The sequence below is a fragment of the Cryptomeria japonica genome, chromosome 3 (assembly GCF_030272615.1).
Source record: "Cryptomeria japonica chromosome 3, Sugi_1.0, whole genome shotgun sequence".
In the NCBI taxonomy this organism is placed as follows: Eukaryota; Viridiplantae; Streptophyta; class Pinopsida; order Cupressales; family Cupressaceae; genus Cryptomeria; species Cryptomeria japonica.
Genome location: NC_081407.1, coordinates 482,473,513 through 482,486,737, shown reverse-complemented (window position 1 = coordinate 482,486,737; position 13,225 = coordinate 482,473,513).

Sequence of the window (13,225 nt, the reverse complement as noted above, 5' to 3'; positions counted from 1 at the left end):
TTGATTTTGATTCATTATTGTGACAGTCCATGTAATTTTACATTAGTTGCCTATAACATGTATTTATGATTGTCAATGAGGCATTTGTTTGATTTAGATGTGAAATAAGAGGAATTTGAGGTTGCATCATCATACGCCCATTTTTTGAGGACTCTTGCAGATTTGACAATGAATATTCCTTGTTTTTCAGTCATCATTGGACAAGGGATATTACACAATCATACTAAATAGATTTCAAACCCCATAATTCGTATAGAGAACAACAAATTTGGACTCAAGAGCTTCTAGAGTAATTTTTGAGGTTAAATGAATCTATGAACAATTGTTTAAACATGAATAGTGTTTATTTACGCTATGAATATTATTTGATGTTGTGATTAATGTCTTAGGCATGGATAATTTTTTAGGTGTGAATAATGTTTTCAAGTATGAATAGGTTTTTTTGTTAATGAAGAGATTTTATAGGGGCTATGAATAATGGTTTAAGCCTTGTGTAGTTTTTTTAGGCTTTTTTTGCTTGCCTAAAGGAATAATTTCATGAAAATAAACATCAGTTGGGAATACAACATCCAAATTTTTAAAAATAAATAGAAATTAGTTGGGAATACGATATCCAAATTTTTAAAAATAAATACCCATTGGAATGTTGATTCTATGATATAAAACATCTTTAAAACATGTACCCTGACAATTGCAGCTACAACATGTAACAAAATTCCTCTATTATTTATCCTATGATAGATGTTCATACCTTGTTAAAAAACTTCCAATTTCTATGAGGCACTTTGTCAAACAGTCAGCATGCCATTTCAAAGCTCCCATTTTCACATAGGCTGGGGGATGTTGACAGAGCTTTACACCTGCGCCCAGGCTAATGGAGAATCAGAAACATCACTATCTGCAGGTGAAAAATAGATGGGTGACCGATACTAATGAATGAATTAAAGAAGGGGAATGAATCCTATTGGTCTTTAGTCAAACACAATGATCACTGGGATTGCACAAAATAGACCTTTTAAAATGCTTTAGAAACTTTCAATACTGTGAAGACATGAGCAAGGAATTCAAACTGCTAAAATTCCTCACAAAAATGGCATCTCATGGAATGCACGATTTGCAAAAAGAAGATTTGTTGAAAATATTTTTGAAACCTTAAGGCAAATGCACATAGTAGGTGTACAACCAAAATCCACAACCATTATCAACACCCTCTTCGTACACATCTGAGATTGGAACCTTGGAATAGGGTCTGGGCATCAATCGAAACATTAAGGGAGATTTTCAAATGTTGTAGTTGTGAATGTCTTGGTAGATATGTCTGCAAAATGTGGGAGCATAAAACAAAACATATGAAAAATTTTTTGAAAAAAAAAAATTCCCAAAAAAGGATGTCGATTCATATGATATATGATTCATACCCGGGAGCATTGCCAATTCCATGAGCCGATCACATTGCTCCCATTTTTGCATAGGCTGGAGGATGTTGACATAGCTTTACACCTATCCTATTCTTGCATGAGATGACATTGCTCCCATTTTTGCAAACCCTATTCCATGAGCCGAGAATGCTTGGAGCTAGCATAAATCGGTCAAAATGGTTCACAGTTCACGCTTACTCTGGGCGGGAGTACGCTGCTGGGGCAGAAACGTGAGAATGGGAAGAGGCCACGAAAATGATTTGAAATGTCTTGGTCTTTTTTTTTTTTTAAGTAATGCCCGCTGTTGTCGGAATTTCGATGAATGCGGGCACTTTTTGTAAAAAAGCACAAATGTCATTGCCAATTCCTTCTCTGTCGAAAACATATATTGAATTATCATCAGAATTCTGATGAATGCGGACAATTTTTCAAAAACAAATCAAATTTGTTCACAATATACCTTCTCCGTCGGAAACCTCCGTCGGAATTTTAGGCCAATGTATTAGTGTCATCATGACCTATCTCTAAAGCTTGAGAGGGATTTAATGACTCTTGAAGGGTAGTTGTTACATAGGTGTCATGGTGATAACTAGGGGAATATTTTGAAGGGATGACTCATTAGGGTTAGGATATATCTCTGTCATAAACATGTCTAAATCATCTAACATGGTGGTAGAAACTTCAAACAAATTTGAAAAAGCGAAAAAAACATTCTCAATATTGTCATGCGGGGTATCTAGAGCAGAATCACTAGCACTAGTGGAAGAAATGTGAACAATCGTGCTAGGAGAGACACATGTGACAACAAAGGGTACTGCCTCAAAAGTAGAAACATGAGCATGCACCATAGAAGAAAAAAGAGATACCTAGGGTAAGGATTCTTGGGACTTATCTACTTGTGGTAGCCCTTCATTATATTCATCATGCTCTTGGTTTCCCTCCTAATCATCTTCAATTTGATCAACATAAATATGCTTTGAATCAAGATGCTCATCATCCAAATATTCATCATGTATCTTAGACCTTTGTCATCTCATGAACATTAGGGGGCGATGGTTCTCCTTGTACCTTTCCTTTATTAGTTCCAATCGTGAACTTCAACTTGGGAGATTTAATGGGAGTGCAGGAATCATGTTTGTTCTTTTTTTTGATCTTAGATCTCCTTCCAACAAGTCTAGTTGTATCATCATCGGAGCTAGAGGAGAAGGGTTTCAACTAAATCCCCTTGCTTAGAAGTCATACATTAGTATTCGCAAAAATAATTTGAAATTTGTCTTTGATATAAGTTGACTCCTTCTGTGACCATTTAATGAGGGGCAACGAGGTAGATGAGACATTCTTATCAACATATGTAAGGTCTAAGACATTATCATCTTCTTCTAGGTCATTTGGGATATCAACAAGATCAAACTCCCTAATTTGATCAACTGTCAGCCGACAATAATCAAGCTTCCTGATATCATGTTTCATCCTGCAATCAACCCAAACATCTTCAATAAGATGGACATACGTATAGGCCTTTTTCAACTTATTCCTTATTCCCCTATAGTCAAAGTCTCTTCATGCCTTGAAGAACCTCATAGTCACTCTTCTCATCTCTTCCTCCATTGCCCTAACTTTGAAGATTGAAGTGATGGAATATCTACCAATGGTCAAAGTGAGTTTCAAGCCTATATTGTGGGAACCTGATTGTGCCTCATGAACTACCACCATCTGACAAGGTAATTCCATAAAAAAATGATCTGATGGGTACCTTGAGAGCATAAAGGGTTCACCATTAAAACACCCTACTCTAAGATATGTGAAAGGGGGAAACTGAAAGAACATGCATTTGTATTGATTTGTAGTCTCCCAAGCATGATCTGATAGTCTTCTATTATACAAATATTTATTCATCATGCACATATGATACCCAAAAAAGGCATCATTCACTCTTCTGAAGTGATTGATATTGTTTTTCAACACCAACTAGGAGTATTATTCATATACAAACACATGTCTCCTATCTTTTAATGTAGATAGTCCTGGGAAATGCCTCATTGAAGCTACTGCATATACTAAGTAGGAATTCATGTATAACTTAAGAGTGGTGGGCACTTTGGTAAGTTGTTCACATATTGTATCACTGATTTGCTTACCCCATAATATCTTCTCATTGTTCTATCTGATGACATGGATGTATTGATACATCCATTCATAATAGGTATTAGAGGTAGGAAGCCCTTTTAACCCACTCAAGAGAGTTACCAAATCATTCACCTCTCAATGAGATCACTTCTAGGAAAAGTCTTCAACTATCTGGCAATTGTAGGCCTTGGGGTTTTCAACTAGTTATCATTTATGTTTCTCCTACATTTGTTAGAATTCCTGTCATCGTAGGCTTGGGCCAATTTCATGGTAATTTCTAAGTACTTTTCAATATTAGGACACTTGAAAATAGTGTTGAAGAAATATTCATCCAGTCTGATCAACTTCTTACTAGTGGTGTCCTTTACACTCTTGCTAGCAGGATCAAAGTGACTTGTATTTGCCATAACAAATTTAGGATCTTGAGCAGACATGGGAAAAGATACAACTAAATGGATACCATTGTTGATGATGAATTCCATTTTTTAGTATGAAGTAGGCTACTCAACTCTCTTGAGAAATTCAACTAGGTCAACATGACCTATCTCAGTGTCCCTAATCTAGTCTATATTTGATAAAATGGACGAAGGCAAGAAGACTGGATGTGGATCTTCATACTTGAACTTCATGACCTTCTTGATTGGAGACACCTCTATCATTTTCATAATAACAACACTATAACATGGGGAAAATCATCAGTACAGGAGAAGTGCAATCAACCAACCATTTTGTTCATTTTGAATTGAACAAGCTCCTGAATGAGATGCATTTGATGTCATTAGAGTTTCAAAAACCCTACTTGTATCATGGCAATTCAAAAGTAAATTGGGCCTATGAACCCTATTTACATGTGTGCAATTGGTGTAATTAAGCTTCATAGGCCCAAATTTCACTTTTTGACAATGTGTGGTTTTGAGGTGTACTTCGGGTTCATAGCCCCGAACTGTACCTTAGGAAAAACAAAGAATAGATGTAGCTTGTTTACCACTACAAATGGTAAATTAAATACATGAAACAATAATGTACATGAAAATGCACACCAAACACAATAATAAAATATTTCTTAATTCGCACATGCAATTATTACAGAGAAGAAGACTAGAGATGGCCGACCAAGGATTGCAATAGATCCGACTATACCATACTACCTTCCTTGGCGGTACACAACATATTTAAAGGACCTGCCGATTTATCCATTATCGAGAGGTACACAACCATCAACCACCTGACACATTAACTACTTGAGAGTGACAATCCACTTAACACAAATAATTAATCTATTGGTAGATAATAAATATTATCAAATATAACAATAGGCATTTTATGCCGACTACATCATCCCCCCAAAAGAAGAAGTCGTCTTCTAGACGACAAGTAAACATCAAGTAAATTCTAGAAAGACTAATGACAAGAGTGTAGGAAATGACTTGTATGAGACAACCCTAATGTGTAGTGTACCTACCAAATTAAATGGGGGTTTGGGGGCAATGCCCCAAATGGGGTCAAGGGGCAGCTCCCCTTGCGGGGGTTTAAGGGTAATGCCCCTAGTGAAATCAAGGGGAAAAACTCCTCATAGGATCCCAGGGAGGACACCAGAGCGAGGGTGAGGGACAGCACCCCCACCACCAACACCAAATTACAACCTTCAAATCCACATAAAGCTCCATGGCACACATGATTTTTGTGATTTTTTAAGATGCCAAAAACATTGTTGATAAAGCCAAAAAATAGAGCTTTCACTCCTACCACATGCTTCTGACCATGTACGAGACTTCCTTCACCTCAAGTATAGCCTCATATGCATTACGTATGGTCTAATACAAATTATGTATGGTCTAAAACATAACATGTATAGTCTTCTCTTCGCCATGTACAACCTGCACACCTATGTGGTTGTACGGTTCAATGGTTGAATTGTACAACATAGGCTTATCCTTATGTGCAGCCAAATCTATATGCACTCTTCACGGGTTTGATGCTCCTCAAGTATGGTTCTGTATGCCTTGATCCCTTTGATATACAGACTACCTTCCACATGTTCCTGTGTACGTATGACTATTTTCATGTATCTAGGTTGATATTTCTCACGTATGGCCACCTACTCCATATCTTGTACAGGTTCTCCCATGCTCCCATCTTCCATACATTTGTCTTTTGTACAATTTGATAGGATGTAGGAACAACACATTTGGTTCTACATACGGCTTGGGTATATTATGTTTGTAAGACATATTGGTGTTCTTGCAGTATGGTTGAAATTTTTTCTTTACATACGTTGTCATCCCTCTATACAATACCCTTCTCCTGTATGAATTCCTTACGTACAGAATGTTTGACACTTCTATCAATTCAAACTTGTGTATCCATTTTCATGGGTTGGTGGGTTTGGAAAGTTGTTTGATCCCTTCAGCATATGGTTTGGTCTCAACTCATCCTTGTATGTATAAAGTTTTTCTTTCGGCCAGCAATAACCTTCGTCCATATGGGATTTTGGTCATACAGACTTTGATCATTGGCCTCTTCATTCGTATGGATTTCATGACCTCTTTGAATTATTGTATCTGTATATATTCTCCAACCCCCATCGCTATACAAATGTTTGTCTCTATGCAATTTTTTGTTGGTTTCCTTACTTGTACGCTTTGTAGTTTCCTTTGGGATTATTGATTTCTTTTTCTTCTTCTGCAACTTCCATATGAAGTGGATGTCAAGTGTGGTTTTGTTTCCTTTTCTCTATCTTGAACACCATACAATGTACAAATGTTTTACCTCCTACTTTTGTATGGTGGAGAGTTTGTACGGTGATGCTTCCCCTTCATGCCAAATTTTCTCTGTTGCACTTCTTTTATTTTCCCAACTATCTGAATGACTTGACTGGCTTTGAATGGCAAAGTGCATATATTTATAATGATCTTTTCCTTCCAAGTATTTTATCAATTTTCTATTAAACATCCTCTTTTTTGCTTCATATAACTTCCTTGTGCCTTACTTCAAATAATTTCCATACAATTTCCTTGAGCCTATTCATGTACATAATGTTTGGACTTGCACCTCCTCAATTTCGCCAATCTGTAGCATGTTACAGTCAGGGTGGAAAACTTTGTAATCCTCCATCTACTAGTGAAATAACATGTTCAAAGAACTTATCTTATCCTCAAAGAAATCTTATAGTTTGAACACCCCTTCGACCTTAGGTTCCATTGTTTCCCATCCTTCCTCTATCCAAAAATCTCCACCCTTGGACTCTAAGTCAGAGGATGCAAATTCTTCACTCACCGCCCAGTTCCTCAAGTTGATGATGTGCTTCCTCCCATCACTTCTAATTGAGAGTGTGTTATTATTCCTATTATGATTTTCCTTTGACATGATCATCTAGTCTCTCTCGAGGGGAGCATTGCAGGTCTATTTCTTACGCATGGGCATCCCTGGTTCATGACAATCTTGCATCAACCAAAACATTTCTTTTTAGTTTGTTCTTGTTTTGTAATTTCAACATTTCATTATGTGTTTCTTTGCATTTTCTCACTGAAGCTTACAGAGCTGGATTTTGATTGTGCACATGTTCATTTTCCTTATCCTAAGTCCGTGAGATGTTTGGATCTTTTCCCAACAAGTTATCGCTTCCAGAATCTGAGACAATTTTCTAGCTTAGAACACTGGAACTGCTTGGACCTATTTGCTATTGATAAATCTTGCCAATCATTTACATAGCTTGTGGAGCTTTAGTTTGTTGTTTCCAACATTCCTAGGTGTGTGTTTGACCTTCCCTTAGGTCTGCACTTCATCCTATGCATTTTTTAGATGGATCTCTTTAGTGGAGGCCGATCTTGTTGTTTTACACATTTCATCTTGTTCATCGGTGATTGTTTCACCTTGGACTGACACAGATCACCCTTGATCATATAAATCAATGTAATTAAGTATTTAGAATCAAGTTTTTGAAGATAGAAGATAGATCTGAAGGTTAGGAGATCCAAAGTTGGCTCGCCATCTGCTTCAACCCGAATGTTGCATAACATGCACGTTTTGTAGTCAGGCTTGTGAGCCGAATCTGTAAGCACGGATGTTGCTGAAAGCTGTAACTAATTTTCATGATATAATATAGTTTGTCTCTGCATTGCCTCCATCACTTTGATTTGTTTTCGTTGTGTAACTCTTCATGCATGGTTTGGATTGTTCTCTTTGGGGACCCTCCCACCATGACTGCACCATTTTCTCTAGTGGAATGGCAACAAAGTCAAGGAAGAAATGTTGAGTGCCAAAAACAACTTTTTGTGCCATAAGTGTTCCCAAGGGATTGATGCCATGCTGGTTGGCCCCTACAAGGTGGAATGTTGATGGCCAAAGAGTTGGTTTTCCCAAACCCCTCCATGCATCCTTTGGCAATACATTTACTCTAGAGCCGCCATCAACGATGGTGTACGTCAACTTTCATCCCATAATCTACATTTCTACTACGATTGGCTTCCAACCAATACTCATGATGAGTAGCATGGGGTCCATGGTAGACATTCTAGATGGTTTGGCTATTGGCTCATGGCATTCCTGGCTGATGATGTTGTCACCGACTACATTTGTGAGAGCCATTTTCAAGTGTGGCATAGTTTGCAGAAGGTAAGATACCCATACTCGTATAGTGGCCTGCAACATCTATTTTATTATAGTTTTATCTCACTTTGGTCGTAGTGAGGTACTAGCAGTGTCATGTGAGGCCCTTTTCTCTTTCACCATTTCCCGTTAGATATCCACCTTTGCCTCTTGGAGTCTTTCCTTCTTCCTACGGGGATTTGGGTGCACTGCCTTTTTCTCTGTAACCTCGTGATTGTAAGTACCTTTTCATTTACCTCCTTGACATCCAACATATTTACCCCTTTCTACTTTGGGCAGCCAGTGTCCTCATGGTTCCCAAGACTGCACCATTTGCACAATAATTGTACATTGTCTTTCTTGTTGTGGTAGTCTCTCGCAAAGTGTCCTCATTTGCTACATTGTTGGCACTGTATGATAGGATGTCCTCTAGAGTCGTATTGTATTTGGTTTTGCCCTTGTTGATTTCTATTGTCGCCTAGTGATACATTTTATGATTTTGATGGGCTATACTCTCCCTATGTAAAGAGTACTTGCGTACTTATAATCTTCAAATTATATGGACACTCCTTTTTTGAATGACCCAACACTTGGAAAATCTCACAAAACATATTTTTATTACAATTATCTTTCATGTGCCCCTCACTTTTACATTAAGTACACCATAGTCCATTACTTTCTTTATTGGTTTCTTTCTTGGCCTTCAATTCTTTTATTATTCTTAACATATCTCATCGAAGGGCTCGTATAGTTTTGGATTATTTTTCATTGCTACCTTCGATGCTCTCGTCATCACCGATCTTCCTCTTCCCTCGAGAGGAAGTATTTGTTTTCACTCTTGATATTCATCGCTCAATTGCAAGCATCAATTTACAAGGATGAAGGCACTACTTTCATCTTCTTACACAATGAAGAGATCAATCCCTCAATGAACCACCTCTTTTTCAACATGTCAGCTGGTTGATTCTCCATCTTGTTCAACAGTTCTTTGAGCCTATGATTGTAAGCACATACACTCTAATTTTTACCCTACTTGGTATTATAGATTTCTTCTACAATTTCATTGTCATCCCTCAATAGTTTGAACTCCTCCTCGAACACCTTCTTCAAATCAGTCCATCTCGCCTTGTGCTTAGCGTCGAGGTTTGTGTACCAATCAATGGCAATCCCCAAAAGGGTGGTGGGAAATTATTTCAACCAGTAGTCCTTGTCATCTTGGCCATTCACCTCCCATATCATTATACATATATTGCAATGGTGTACAGGGTCCTTTGTGTTGGCATTGTGTTGTCATTGATGTCAACCTATATAGGATGACTACTGGTATAAGAGATGTATGTGCAACACTATCATGGATGAGTACAGGATGAGATATCTTTGATATCAGCTTGTGTTGTAGAACACCCATAAGGTAAGGAAGAGAATGTCATTCAGAGGAATGATCACAAGAGTCACCGATACACAAGTTAGTGCTTGACTTGTGTGGATGAAATGGACAGGTTATCGGTACAGTGTATCACCGGTAAGGAGAGTATGTCAACTAGTAAGTGATGTGTTGACTATGAGCAGGATGCTTGGATGTTGTTTGTGATGAAGAGGAAGAATGTTACCTAAATCACATCAACACCAGAGGAGAAGGATTAACATGTCATCGATATGCTGTGTGGATGCAGAACAATAGGACTCCCACCGGATGGAGATGCAATCACCATGTGAAGAGATGACTGACAATGAATGTGTGCACACCAGATCACATGTGCCTGATTGAAGATATGTTGCACAAACAAGGAAGCCACATGAGTGCATTGTAGGATGCAGATGCAGACAAAGGAAAATGGCCGGACTGAAGATGGAGTTTGTTGAAGGTTGATGCCATGGTGTCATCAAGAGTGTTTGCTGGTATGCAAGTCCACCGATAATATGGACAAGGTGTAGATGTAGAAGAATTCCCATCTGATGAAGATGTACATAAGGTAGGTTGGAAAGAGTTCTGACTAGTTGAGTGTTCCACCAGAAGAGAAGTAGAGTGAAAGGTTGATGACAAACCAGTTTGAGGGTTAGTAAGCCAGTAGATGAACCCGGTAATGGAGTTGGTCAGTGATCTCCATACCGACATAGTTATTTGAGTAGAGGTGGATGATGACATGGATGTCACATGGAGTCAAGGTTGTGGAAACACATGCAGCAGTAGATGGGGTGTGCAACGATGAGGTTATTGGAAAGTTGGTTGATATTAATAGTAGACCCCATAAATCATGGGGTGTGTTGCAGAGACATTGCAGAGGTGTGCGGCTCGAGGAAGGTCGAATTGAGGTGATCGATGCAGAGTGTCCAGGTGCAGGATGAGGTTGATGATGAAATCTGTGAACCATTAATGGTGATTGATCTTGTGTCTCGCTGACTAACTGTCTGTGTTTTCTAAATATAGAAAACATGTTTTTGAAGGCATGCTAATGGCAGTGATGTGCAGATAGCTACCTAGGAGATTAGATTGGATAAGATCTGATTGTATTTGGTTTGCCTCGAGGTTGATGAGGAAACCCTAACTGCTTGAGATTTGAATTGGCTTTTGGCAAGAAAACCAGGTTATAAATAAGGAAGCCAAATTCATTGAAGGTTGCTACTGTAGGGGAGAGAGTTGTTGCATGTAAAGATAAATCAGCCAAGTGCTCATCAAGGAGAAACAAAAGAGATTGAGTGTGAGGGAGAACCAAGTTGAAGTGTTCAATTGATAGTAGTAAGAAAATCGACAGTGACCATACCGGTAGAGAAGAAGTGCAGAAGACTATAGAGTAGGCAAGCATAGAACCAACATAAGATAGTACTAGTAGAGAGAAGAAGAGAAGTTGAGAGAAGAGGCAACTTGAAGAGAGAATGGACAGAGAGAGAGAACCAACAATGAACTTGACAAGAGATCCAGCAGAGAGATTTGAAGAAGTGTTACAAAATCCATTTGTAACAAGGCTATTAACCTATAAATGAATATGATTTGTATTCACTAAGTTGAAGCTCAGTGCAGGGGTTGTAGCTCCTTAAGTTGGTGCCCTAAATCAGGGGTTGGTGCTCCTTGGGTTGGTGCCCTAAACATTGTAATCAAAGATTGATTATGAGGATGGATTAGAGCAGTAGTTTCCAGCAACATTTCTCACCAAGGTTTTTCCCATCTTGGGTTTTCCTCATATATGCTGGTGTTATGTGATATCCCTCTTGTGTGAATGCATTTGTGTTTATTCTCCTCACTAACAGGTAAGTCTGCATTCAGTGAGACCTGTTAATCAGTATACTCACATAAGGTTGTTAAAGGGAATAGATTGAGAACCACTGATTCACCCCCCTCTTAGCGGTGCATTGTGTCTAACACTCTGATCCATCCCCTATGAATTTATGAAGTTTCTACTTCTCTTAGGTGATCATCATTGTTTTCACTTGGAAGGTACCTTGTGTATTCACCTTGTGTGCCAAACATGGGTGAATTGTTTCGACCACTCCATTCTAGTGCTTTCACTATACTATTAGCCACGTAGGTGTCCTCTACATGTCCACCTTTAGAATCCCTAACACTTTGAGTACTTTCAGGTGTGTCAGACCAGGGTGGATTATTTCGATCACTACATTCCAGTGCTTTCCTTGCACTCTCAACCACACACACATCCTCTGCACGTCCCAACACTCTAGGTACTTCAAGGCTCTGAATCATCCTTGTGCTCCTTTTGATGGAGGGTTGATGGACCACCTAATAGATTGGTCTTGACCAACCTATGGCCTCTTCTCCATTTTATTGGGGTCTATGGGCATGAATCACTCAAGACTAACCTAACTTCTTTTAAGGTAATGGTGCCAAAATGTTTACCACTACAACTGGAAAATTAAATACAAGAAATAATAAAGTACGCGACAATACACACCAGACACAACAGTAAAATATATCTTTATTCGCACATACAATTATTACAAAGAAGAAGACCAAAGATGGTTAGCCAAGGATCCCAATAGATCCGACTATACCGTACTACCTTCCTTGTTGGTACAAAACATATTTAAAGGACTCGACAATTGTTCGGTTGCTGAGAGGTACACAACCCTCAACAAACTGACACATTAACTACTCGAGAGTGAAAACCCACTTAACACAAATAGTTAATATATTGGCAAATAACAAATATTATCAAATATAACAATAAGCATTTTATGTCAACTACATAGGTCAGACCTATGGGTGTGAACTAAACTTATGAGGTGTAAATCAAAACCAGGTGTAGATCAGATCTATAAGTCCACCCTACACCTAAATAGATGACTTACAATGTAAGGTGGGTTTATAAGCCTGCCATACACTTGAAATGGGGAAATTTCAAATCATAGTGTAAGGCAAGTTTGTAAACCTACCATACACAAAGGTAATGCAAAAGGGTGGGAAGTGCAAGTTGAGGCCATAGACCCACCCTACACCAAGCAATGGCTTTCAGTGCATGGTGGGCCTATAGACCTGACCGACACCGACCGTATGCTTAAGGCAATGGTAAAGGGGGTGATGGAGTGTGGTTTTATGGACCCGAACTCCACAGAAGTTTTGTGTAGTTCAAGTTCACGAACCTGAACTCCACTATAGTTTGATATAAGTTTAAAATACTATGAAAAAGAAAAGAAACACAAAGATGCTCAGGTTTGAAAAGCTGAGCAACATCACAAATGTGGTGTTGTTCTGGCCTCCAAATCCAAACATCACCAATTGATGGTCAAAACAAACTATAGGAAGAACACGGCGATAAGGTGGGTGCTCATGTTAGCAATCCCAATCACTCACCAAAAGTTGAAAGTGATCAAAGAATAGGGTTTTAAAAACCCTATTATAATCAAAGGAAAAACATAAATGAAAACGTACACGAAATCTAAAATAGAGCTCTCTCTCTCTCTCTCTCTCTCTCTCTCTCTCTCTCTCTCTCTCTCTCTCTCTCTCTCTCTCTCTCCCCTGATCTTAGGTAGGAATGAGAAATCAAAGCCAATAATGCAGAGAAAAAAGGATTCAAAACAAAAAGAAATATAATCTTATTCAAATTATAAAAGGGAACAATCAATATTTGAAAGTGTCATAA